Source organism: Tenebrio molitor, chromosome 3 (assembly GCF_963966145.1).
Source record: "Tenebrio molitor chromosome 3, icTenMoli1.1, whole genome shotgun sequence".
Classification (NCBI taxonomy): domain Eukaryota; kingdom Metazoa; phylum Arthropoda; class Insecta; order Coleoptera; family Tenebrionidae; genus Tenebrio; species Tenebrio molitor.
Genome location: NC_091048.1, coordinates 4,699,302 through 4,711,970, shown reverse-complemented (window position 1 = coordinate 4,711,970; position 12,669 = coordinate 4,699,302). Strand labels below are relative to the sequence as shown.

Here is a 12,669-nt window from a genome sequence, read left to right as displayed (position 1 = left end):
CGAGCTTATGTGGTAGGTACTCAGAGAATTTCTAAGCTGCCTACATGTTTCAAAGCTTGCGAACATTAGAGAATTTCCGTCGCAGCCACAAACAGGGCAGCCAGAAAACGAACGTGTGGTGGTAATCCTGTCAAAGTAAAATTAATAAGATTTCCCACGTGCTAGTTGAAAATGATAACCGTGGGAGGATCGAGAAACCCCTCGTCCTATTATTAGTTTTCCATTTGAAGCCAGATCTGCGTCGCTGACTCGGCTAAAGTTATTAACCAATACAGAGCAATTCCTCCCCAATGGAAGAAGTGATATTGCGATTTCCGATTTGGAGAATGCAATCTCCACTTAATATTCTTCGCCTGGAAGCCAATATTAAATCGCATTGCAAATTCCGCCGCGGTTCCTCCAACTTGTAATACAAGGGTTTTGTTTTGTGATTGTTGACAAGTTCTCATGCAAACCTAGAAACTGGATGCGGTGCAGCAGATGGTGCTAGGAAACAAGATGGCACTTTTCGAAGTGCACATTCGTGATTTGAATATGAAGAGAGTGTCGTCTGAACGTGCAGGAGGTGAGCTCCAGAATGCAGGAAAGGTCTGGACAGGGATTTATGATGCGCAATTTTCAATATTTAACAAGAAGAGTCGGTGTTTGCTGGAGGGATTTTGAAGAGCTGGGAGTGGAAGGTGAGAAGCGAAACGGGCAATTAGCGAAGCGGATTAGAGAGGGAATTTTTTCTGGAGAGATTCCTGCTAAGTTTTAATTATAACGCAAAGTTTCTAAAGTTAGTCATTTAAAAATGTCAATACAGTCATTCCGGAGAGAATGAATTTATACACTTGAACACCCCAATGCTCGTTTATTTGTCACGTAAAGAAATAAATTTGACAGACATGACACACAAATAAAACGTTGCCGTTTGATGGAATATACAGTGAAGCTTCCCAATAACGGACACCCACGGAGAATGAAATATTGTAGGCGATGCAGAAGTGTCCGTTTTTGGGAGAAAAGTAAAAACATGTTTGTAATTAGGGGACATATTTACGTGCAAAAGGCAAGTTAATATTTGGCAACTTACAGAAAACATTGAAAAAAAAAACAACCTCATAGCAGAAACAGTTTTTCTCAGAAAATATTTGTTTTCGCGGGGCTGTTGCCCGCTTTAGAAAGAATTTTGTAGTTAAAAAGTGAATCAAAAGGCTGTGCGCGCTGCTTATTAGGAGTGTCCGTTTTATAGAAAGAATAAACTAATGGAGCGACGCCGGAGAATCAAAATTTGTCTGCTCAAGAGAATTATCTGCTGATCAGAAATGTCCGGGAAGTTTCACTGTATATTAATTACAACAAAAAACTCCCGACGTTCATTGAATTAATAATGACCGTTTCCAGCGATTTTGGCAAAATTTTCAAATTGCTCTTGTACCCACACGGTTAAATTTAGGACACTGAAATTTTTTTTGAAGAACCTTCACTAGCGGATCTATTACAGGTTTAAATATATACCACCCTCTGTGAGACACCCTGTACAATGTAAAACGTAAATTAGTAGTGACTCAGGTAATTGCAGATCACTACAAAATGCACCTCAAAAGTGTAAAATACTATTTTCTGCTGAGATTTTCGACAAAAGCTCAAACAGGTCGACTTTAATCTGTTACAAATACATTTGCAGAATATTTTAATTTAATTTTCCGCACAATGACGTTGTAGCCATTTTGTTTAATTGGCAACACTTTGTGAATGAATGAATAAAATTAGCATTCAAATATGTTTGTTATTCGATCTTAACTTGTATTTTCTAATTATTCTTTTCATTTTTTTACGCAAAAATTATAGAAACAGAATCTTGAAGCGAGAAAATTATTTTTATTCATTTGTCTTCCGCTCTGATAAAACAATAATTGTTTACTGGATATTTTCGTCTTGAGACCACGAGAAAAAATAAAATATGATTAATTTTAAAGTCCTCGGAAATGTAAATTAATCATTTTTTACCAAGGATTCCGTGTTATATTTTTACTATATCTCTCAGGTAATAAATTTTCTATTAATTTTACACAAAATGTAATCTTCTAAAATAAATCAGTTTATCTACTTTGCGTTACAAATGGGCTCGTTATTATATCGAAAACGGTTTAATAATGAATCATATTATTAAACTGTTTTTGGTAATTTTTAGCTTTTGTTATATTGGCAACATCAGCCGTTTGACGTCAGGCGTCAAGGTAACGAGTGAAACTATGAAGTAAATTTAGTAAATATAACCTTACATTTTTGTGAAAAATGTCTGTTACTCGAAAGTCCCTACTCTAATGTGAAAACTTGAGGAGCTGAAATTTCAGGAATTAGTAAAGGAAAGTAGATAAAATAGTATATTACACTCGTTTAATAAGACGTATTATTATACTCGTTCCATTAAAGCACGACGAGCGTAGCGCTCATCGCACTCATGCGATAATACAGCGTCTTATTAAACTCGTATAATAATATACTATTAAATGCCGAAAAATACATCCAAAATATTTTAAACGTAGGAAGAACCGAAACTTTCACAAAAAACTGATTTAAATATTATTTTTTTACATTAAAATCAATTCAAATAAAAACAGCACAAATTATTACGTATTTTAATAAATAACCTTCAAAGCCTCTAATTAAAAAAAAAAACGTCATAGCATTTTGACGATTGTTAAACCACCACAATTTAATTAATCGCTTTATAAAATGTGACGAAGATGATATTAAGCAACAGAAAGCATTCATACCTTATAAACGATTGTTGTAAAAACTGTAAACTGTATAATTTGGATTAATTTGAATAAAAAGACAACCACAACAGAGAATAGTAGATTATATCATTAAGAGTAGAAGTTAGTCTTTTTGTGCTAAGCCCAGAGATTGAAGACCGAGACAAAGTCGAGGTCGGCAACTGGGCGAAGTACAAAAAGACCTTCTACTGTGAATTTATTTAACTTTCAAACGGATCACAAATAAAAAATCGCTTATTTTCTTTTGCTGCAGTTACAGTAAAATGACAATTTTGTAACTTACAATTTTCGAATTTTAAGGCACCAGTAATTTCTAGTTCTCTTCAGTAGTTCAATAATACACGTAAAGTCTACCAAAATCTTACTTTGTTGAATTTTTGATTGTTTGATTTTGACATTTGTCATCCATGCACATGGGCGACTCGTCTTACACCACAGTGGCACTGGTTAAATATTGGATAATAATTTCGTTATTTCGTTTTTTTAGAGGCTTTTTTTAACAGGGATAATTTAATTATTAAATATTTTGTGCAATTATTAATAAATAAATCGTGAGAAGTGCCTCAAATGACTTTACATTTGATTCCGTGGAACCACCTGTGGACATTTCAACTCCTAGAATTAGAAGTATTTCAAGTCCGGTTAGAAAAAAAGCCACTTCAACCGTTTCTATAAAGATACACAAAGACGCAATTTTCGACCGCTTGAAGGTAAAAAATATTCTACTTTTATTCCTATGAAAATTCTTATCTCTCTGCTCAAATTGCTTTTGTAATTAGACATGTCATTAGTAGAACAATTTATTTAAGATAGGTTGAGAGTAATTGTACGTATCTTATTAAATTAAAGAATAAAACTGATAAAAGAAAATCAATTGGTTCTCACTTTTAACGTCGTTGCCTCTTTACAAATATTTATTGATTCACACCTCCCCCCTAGTTCTCCTCGTTTATTTTGTTTTCGTGCATTCGCGAGAACTTTGTTTGTGTTGGTTTCTTCGGTGCGCAACAATAAATTTCCGTTTTTCTCCGAACCTAATGAATGTTTCACGATTTGAGCAAAACATTTATAAAAATGCTGACGTTAATTTGAAAAAAAATATATATTGGCATAACGAGTTTATTCAAGAAAGTGCTTTTATTTAGGCTCGAAGCACGTCAAAATAGCTTGATGAAATTAAATCGGAATTGTTTATCTTTGTTTCGTATTTTCTCGAGGGAAACATACAGTGTTTTTTTCTCGTATCGGTACTCCATAAATAAATTCAAATATCTTCAGTTATACCAACCTAAACGGCTGAACTTCGATAATGCGTGATGATCCTGTGGAAGCTCCGATGGACGAGTCTCCGGCCTAATGTACCGCGTTATCAACAGTCTGCGTGCGTTAACCTGAAATTACGGATGAGATTAGATATGATATGTTTTCCTAAACAAAAACTAATTAAAATAACTATAAATCACTCCGGGGTGCCCCAACTCGATCGAGAGAGAAAAATGAATTTTTTAACGATTTCGATTTTTTTCGCTCGTCTGCATCGAGCTCGATTGTGTGTTGGGACGTTTTTTAAAGAGGACATCAATCAAGTTATTGAAGGATACAAAGAAAGAATCCACGTCACGAAACTACTCGATCACTGAAAATTCGGTTTGAAGCTTCGATTCAGAAACGGTTACACGAAGCCATGTTAATGATATTTAGAGAGCGGCTGCAGTCATGTCAATAATATCGGACGTTTTTGAAATAGTGGCTTTTTTCAGCACAATTATTAAAAAAATATTTACATTGAAGGCAACAATCGGTTGCGTGTTCATTGTGTGTTATACCGTGTACTAAAATAGTTATTTGTATATCAAGGTCAAAAAGTGTCTAGCCGAGGCGCAGCCGAGTACAAAAAGCACGAACTACAAAACAAAAGACATCATTGGAAAAATTTTGTATCTACATAGATAAATTTATTAATACATATCTACATATTAACAATTTTTTATAATATTTTACCAGCTTGCCAAGAAAACGAGAAATTTGCTGTTTGCACTACAATTACTTATTTACATAATTTATAGTGACAATTATTGCGATTATCATCTGCGATGTCCGGCGGCGTATTAGACATTTATTCATCACTTTCGCTGTTGTATTAGACATTTCCTCACCACTTTCGCTGTTGCTATCGATTATCTGAATGTTCATTTTCTTATTATGCATCAAGTAAGCACCAGAAATAAACAATACAACACTTTTTCGGACGAATAAAATACTTTGCTTAAATATAACTGCTAAATATTTATTTGTTTTCAGCTGGTTTAGTCGGTTTTCTCGGTATCGTTCCTAACTTACCAAACACACCAACAGATGATGCCACGGCGTTCGAAAAAGTGCGTCCGAAAAAGAGTTACTTTTCGTCCGTTTGTGAGTACGTAAAATTACATTTTTCATGAAGGGTGCCTAGAAACGTTATCTGATGGAACTTGCAATGTATTTTTCTGGATATTTTTTAGCATCAGATGATGAAAATCTGTAACGACATGCAATCAATCTCAAGTTTAATACCGCAATGAAAATAAACCGAGTAAGTTACGAATGAGTAAACGGTTGTTAAAACGGCTATTTCGAGTGTCATTTTTCATTTCGATAGTGCAAATCGGACGTAATCATCTTCGTTCGAAGTGGAAATCGAAGTATTCAATAAGGAAAAATGTTACAAAGGGGAGGAGGAGAGGTGCTGTCAACACAAGCATTTAAAATAAAACTCGCGTTTCGGATCTTTTATCCGGTTCGATAGAAGTAAATATTTGTTAAAATTAGGAGCCTTTGTGTAATAGTTAAATCTGTTTAATGGAACTTTTCGGGAAACTAATATAATCAAATTAAGACTCTAGTAATACGATCATAAAGTAAATATTTGCGTCTAGACGATAAAATTAGACTTTTCCAATAATCAACGATCTAAATTGAAGAAAAACTGTCATATTTCATTGTTGGTGAAACGTTTATTGCGCTCGAGCACGTTTTAGCTTCAATCTTGCCGTCGAATAAAAACAAATATAACGCCGGAATAAATTCAATCTGTTCTAGCTTATCTGGCACCAGCTCTAAAAAAATTAACAACATGTAAGACTTGGTTTGCGCCCGATCGCATCACCGTGTCACTCGAACCTACTCCGGTGCTCAGGAATCTACCATGGTATCTGCGAGAGGTAGTTTTTCTGGTGCGTTTTTAAAATTCTCTTGCAAACATTTAGAAAAAATCCATTTTGGCAACTTCTAATTTCGATTACCAATTTTAAAATGATGTCAGAATATGGTTGTGGATTTGATGCATTGCCTTGGTGACAGATCCTCTCGGTCGATAAGCTTGTTTCCGATAATTAACTCAACAGAGCTTGCAGTTTGCGACATTTATGGAGCATCAAAGGTTGAACGGTTTGATGGGCCGACAGGATAACGCGCGCTCTCATACGGCAATTATTAGAGAACTGTTTAGATGAGGCAACCGCCGTAATATTTCAATAGTCTATCTATCCATTCATCCGATTTGTCCTGTTTGAGACATAATTGGAACACGCTTGAATAATTTACTTCACCCTCTGGACAATATGAATGATCTTCCACTGTGGAGCAGAAGATCCGGGATGAGATATCAAAAGACAGCATTGATCAACAAATCAAAAGCATGCCTCGGTGAGTATCCGAGGGCGGAGAGACCATTCATTAATCACTGTTCTCGTGTTTATTTTAAGTGTAAATTTTATCAGGAAAAAGATAAGTATTGTTGAAAAAATTGCAACTTGCTCAGACCCTACTACATTTTTTGTGAAAGATGATTATCAGATTTCAAAACGTATGTACTGTACATATGCCCGGGGTATAATTGCAGAGCAGTGTTTTGGCCTGACGTTAACTATCAAGCGAGGTTTGCTCAAAGCTTTGCCAACGCATTTTTTATTATTTACCATATACGAAGAAAATTATGTAACGTTTGAAGTTGAATGTGGAGAATAATCTAGTTTCATCAGCGAGTACAACAAGATACAAATCTAATTTGGGGAACGGTGGTTAAACTAAGTTATTTACACAGTAAAATTCTTAAATATGATTACGGCAGTATTCAGAAAAAAAACAACAATAACCTGATTAATGTTCTAAACTAACGACGTGTTTACGACAGTTTCGTGCCCATATTTTCTCGTGTTTACAAAAATACAGATAAGGCTGATTTATTGAAATTTTGATTACATTAAAAGATTCTGGGTTTTTTCAGTTTACAGTTAAATCAACAAAGTTTTATACAGGGGTCATTTTTGACCCAATGGACTTAAAGGTGTTTTTGCTTCAAACGTTAGTAAAATAGGACATTATACTGTTGCTGGATTGATATTTCTGAGCGTCACTTCATTGTCTCATGGCATCTGACGAGCTGACGAGCGGCAGATAAAGTTATTATCTCCACTGACGAGCGGCAGATAAAGTAAACTAGCTAAATTATTTCAAATTCCCAACTCAAATTTTAACAAATTCGTTTCTGAATCTGACATATTGAAAGCTGAAGTGAATAAATACAATTTAAGATTTAAGGAATCCAATTCTTATTACTGATGTATTTCTTGGAGTCGTATTAGTAGGCTTCATCGTTACTATTATTATTAACAATGGATCTTATTTCATCTTTGACGTCAAATATGTCAGAAAATAATATTCATTTTTACAGAGAATCGTGTAAAAACTTTTTAATTCCGACATTCCAATTCTTATTATTTAAACTTGAGAAAAAATCTACACAGTGATGCTTTATTAGTTAGCTCCAGAAAGTAAATTTAATTATATGAATAGAATCCAAGAGTATAGGTGTTGGATTTTCTCATGGGCTATGAGTCATATCTGCGGAAACGACGAATATCGGTGCTACAAACCGACCGGAAAACATCGTCATTCGTTACGTTAGCGCCATCTTTCTCTCGTCAATTTGCATGTAAAGCAGTCGACGTTTCCAGTTTTCATTTACCGATTTTTCACTGGTTTATCGCTCCGCGTTCGCACAGATATTTCCAAGGTCACAGCTCATGAAAAAATCCAATACTTCTAACTTTGTGCATCCAAATAGAACAGTGATTCATATGTAAGCAAAATTGAACCAATTTTACTGGAAAAGTTCAATAGCATTTAATAAAGCAGTATACTTAATAAAATTATAAGTAAACACAATTTATCTCTGTTTGTAAACTCGATCTTTTGGTACACAAAATATTAATGTCCCTTTAAAATATCAAACGAAAATTTGAATATTGAACAGAGAAATCACTCTAAATTTCTTAAGTAAACATACGAAACACATCACATAATAAACAAAGCTACCGAGTGTAGATTTGATTTTAGTAGCGATACTGTATTTATTTAAGTCTGATTTATCACATGTGGGACACATTTTGATCGTTTGTCCAAGCTTTCGTGAAGCTCTTTAAACGCCTCCAAAATATTATTACAATTACCATTTGGTTATTTTTGATATTCGGTGTACCACGTCCGATTCTGAGAACACTCAATCTTAAAGATGTGCAACGAGTGTCTGACATTTCGCGGACACGAAGTAAACACAAGCTGTAGAAAATCATGTTGGATCCGGTTGTGCTTAACGATGTGTGCAATATGAACAGCGAAATGAGGTTCGGGAAATACAAAGGAAAAACTCCGTGTTTTCCGACACTCGAAGAGGTAAGAAAGAATGTTGACAACGGAAAAAACTTTCAAATGAGATTCCCAACAGAAACATTTCCTATTCCCCCCAAAAGAGTAATTTCGTAAAGTTGGATTACGCAAATAGTGCATGGTTTGAGTTGACAAGTGGTGATGAATACGAAGAGCTCTTTCGGAATGCAGTGACTCCGAGTGCACAACTGCATGAGGAGTTGTGTAAGTTTGTTCAACCCATGAGGTTAACGAAGGCAGATTTATGCAGATGTTGATGAAGTTCTTCATGCTTTGATGGAGTTATTCGTTGGTTAAATATTAGTAATTAATTAGACAAAGAGCCTAGAGCGATATTGTGGGAATCACACTGTGGCTCTCAAGACCTCTCGATTTCTACGTCAAGGGAAATAATTTTTCCATTATTTTTGGATTTTAGTGGTTTTTGCTCACTGAAAATAGTTAGCAAAGATGGCAATTGAATCACTAGTGAGGAAATAATATTTTCTCACTAGTGAGCAAAGTGAATATTTTGAGAGTTTGTGGATGGAGGACGCGAAATATGTTATACTGAAAGTTTTTTTAATCTGTTTTTAAAATACTTTCTGAAGATTAGTAACTAAAGTTTGTCTTATTTTTGACTTATTAAATTTGTAACCTGTTATTTAGATTTCAATTGAGGAAAAAACGTGAAATTGCTTGGGGTTAACTTCTGGGAAAATTCATGCTAAATGCATGGTGTGTTGGTATCACTGGTTAAACTAGAATCAGTAAACCAATCACAAACACGCAACGCCTAACAACATAACCTCTTTGTACGGTTTGGATCCTCGCCTTCGGCTCAGACGCCCAACTTCCGTACTCGTGATTAAATGCACCACTTTGCTCACTTGTATTGAAAATAGCTATTTTTCAACATGTTTGCACATCATTAATGTCATAAAATACAAATACACTAGTCAAATATTGACAGTGACATAACGACCTCTCTGATTCTTAATCGAATAAAAAAATAATTGTGATGGCATAAGGAGCAGACAATAACATTTTTTCATTTCCCTAATAAAGCTTAACCGGTCCCTGACCTAAGCGTTATATGTCTATTGATCTAATATAACTGTAATAACTTCAATGACAATAATACTTTTTACGATGCATTTCTTTCGCATTTTATGACGTTGAAAACCTCCACGATATCTTTATTGTCGATTTTCTGTCCCAATGCTTACGTATTTCTGTAATGCACGTTTAACATTGTCATTGAAAAGTGTTCCATCGGATGGAAATAAAAGTACAAAAATGTTTTCACTTGTTCGCGATTTATTGGAACGTGAGATTCTCGGAAGCGACTGTTGCGAAACTAATATAGTTGCAATTTGAAAAGTGGTTATGTCGTGCGAATGTGCGCAACAAGAACAGTTATAGGTCCAATTTACTGTGCAGCCGTGATTATGTAATAATACCACCAATTTGTAGGTTTATGCGCTACCACGATCATATCTGGAACTAAATTATACAGCACGATTGACATTTGATTAGCGTGTAAGTCATGATAGGTAGCTAATGTGGATGTCTCTATTTCATGGCAATTTTCAACATGTGTACATAAAGGCAACATGATTGTGTTTGCTTTGAAATTAAAACGGCATGTTGTCATAATTGTAGAATCTCTCTCTTTACAATGATAACTCTTTGAACAATATTTCACCAATCTAAGGTTTAAAGATGATTTTGTGAATGGAAGAGCAGTTTTTTGAGTGACGAATCTCAAACACATCATCCAAAAACACAATTTTATTTTTAAATTCTGATAGACTTAGATAAAACAGTAGATTATATCATTAAGAGTAGAAGTGAGACTTTTTGTGCTAAGCCCAGAGATTCGAAGTCGAGGTCGCAATTGGGCGAAGCAAAATAAGACCTTCTAAGGTATACTATATTTCTATGAATTTTTATTTTTTATTAAATTTGTTAAGTAGTAAAGCTCAAAATGTTCAATGTTGTCTTCTTGCTCACGTTATCTTCAATTGAATATTGTTCAATTCTTATGTGATTCTTGGGTAATTTAGGTAATTGGTTATTTTTTATAAAATCTAAAGTAAGAAAATCGTGCTCAGCAATATTTTTAAAAGTACGAAACAAATAAAAAAAGAAACAAAATTTGTAAAAAAGTACATACTCGTAAATTGACATTTTTATATTGGTTTAAAACCTTGAATCGAGTTATGGGTTCCTAAATTCGCTTATAATTTTAGTAAAATAATCAAATCATATTTTAGCATATCATAACGCTGATTTATTGTGAGGTAAGTAACGTATTTCAACTGAAGCATAATTTTATATGTATACACCTACATAAAATATGATAGAAAGTTGTTTTGAAAATAATTTCTCATCTTATTAAAAAAAAAGCCAAGCTGAAAATCAAAGCCGTCAAATACTCTAAATAATATCTTATTATTATTTTTTTAAATTATAGAAAACATCTCAATGTCATCAAGTCATCTGACGAAATTACAACATGCGCTTTTATAATAATAATAATGTGTATTTGCCCAACAGTTCTGGAAGAACCAATTACAGAGCAAAATGACAAATTAGAGAATTTATGTGCAAAGGAAATTTACGAATTGTGTTTTATGATTGGTCTATAATCTAAATGCTATCGACGAATATGTTTCTAATTTAATTAATATTCGTATAATATTATCCGTAATAGTGTATGTACTCCGGCAAAATTGCCGTGCCGCCGGGTGGTGGAAGGTTACCAAAAACAGATTTGCAAAGCTGACTACGACTATTTTTGTGCGTCTGTTCTTTTTATTAACACTACTGCTCACTGAGAGACCGCAAATAGCTTCCTTTTTAATACGAGTATTAAAAGCTCGGGGATATGAAAAGAAATTTCTACATTTCAAAAAGCCCAGCCTATTGAATTCAACTTGTTGTTAGAATATTAAATAAAAATAGATAGGAATATTGTCTCCACTCCTGTTTTGTGTAAATACATCATGTCTGATAGCTTCAAAGAAAAGTATATGACAGTAAAAGCACAATGCAACTAATTTAGTAGCAATTCCATTATATTCAGGTTCTCCACAGGAATAATTGAGTTAGTTAAAAGCGCTATATATTTATTGCAATATAAATTGCATTTATTCGTTTCATTTTCGTTATTCCTTTATCCAAGGATAGAGAATATAGAAAGTGACAAAATTCCCTCAAGTGGAATATTAATAATAATAAATTACGAGCACTTATCGGTTTATCTTAATCAGATGTTGTAGAAATGCTTTATCAACAGTAATAACTACCTTTTAAAATACTTTACATGAATGCCAATCACCAAACTACTCATATCAATCACAATCTAACCCACAATCACCATAATAATAAATATTCTCGCCGACATTTACTGCTGATTACCGCAATTTATCACTCTTGTGAAAATGTGAAACGAGTCAATACCTTTATCAAAATTTGGTAGTTTTTTCATCCGACACTGTTAAAGCTTAGTCAGTTTCAGTTCATCACTTCCAGCAATACAGCTCCTTGTGAAGTTGTTCCTGTAGAAGCTCAAGCTTGACAAAGATAAAAATTGTGTCATAAATATCGTTCTGGCAAAAAGCCTTATGTAAATGTTAAATGTCTGGTACTGGTCTACGTTTTCAGTTTGTATAAGCGAGGTGACAAGACTCATATGAAATTTGTGCTGAAATTCTGAAACTTTTATTCCAAGTGGTTAGAGGCAAAAATCGAGTTAGCTTTGTCGTGATTCTATAAAGTGGCAGGAAATAAAAGTAAAAATTATAAAACTCCAACTCTTTTCTGTACTGAAGTTTAGCACAAAGTACAATTGTTCTTGTGAATTGATATAAGTGCCTGAATTTTTGGATTTAAGTTATTTGTTGACATTATGAAGAAATAAAATTATTTATAGGGCGCAAGAAGTCAACCAAATATTATAATTTTGTTTGTACACATGTCCATCCACTATAACAATCAGTACAGCATTATTATAAATGATTGTAAGATCGTAGTTGGTTGGGCGATTAATTTCAGATGTGCCGCTTTATACACATAGATTCCTACATGACAGTTCACAGGTAGGTAAAAACTACCGCCAGTACCAGTACTAGTGTGTCTCGTGTTACGAGGCAAGCGGCACATCCAAAATTTGTGTGGTTTTCTACCCCAACCACGATGTTATAGTCATTTA

At 33.9% G+C, this 12,669-nt stretch overlaps 1 protein-coding gene across 3 annotated transcripts in view; it reads right to left on the bottom strand.

Moving 5' to 3' along the window:
- The window catches only part of LOC138125671 (somatostatin receptor type 2-like), a 214,618-nt gene that overhangs the window by 166,252 nt on the left and 35,697 nt on the right, over window positions 1-12,669 (bottom strand). For 2 of the 3 annotated variants that reach the window (XM_069041107.1, XM_069041106.1), the window contains one exon: window positions 4,054-4,156. The exons of the other annotated variant lie outside the window; for it this stretch is intronic. The gene's annotated coding sequence lies outside the window, so the exon portion shown is untranslated. The remainder of the gene's footprint in view (window positions 1-4,053; window positions 4,157-12,669) is intronic. 3 annotated transcript variants of the gene reach the window in all.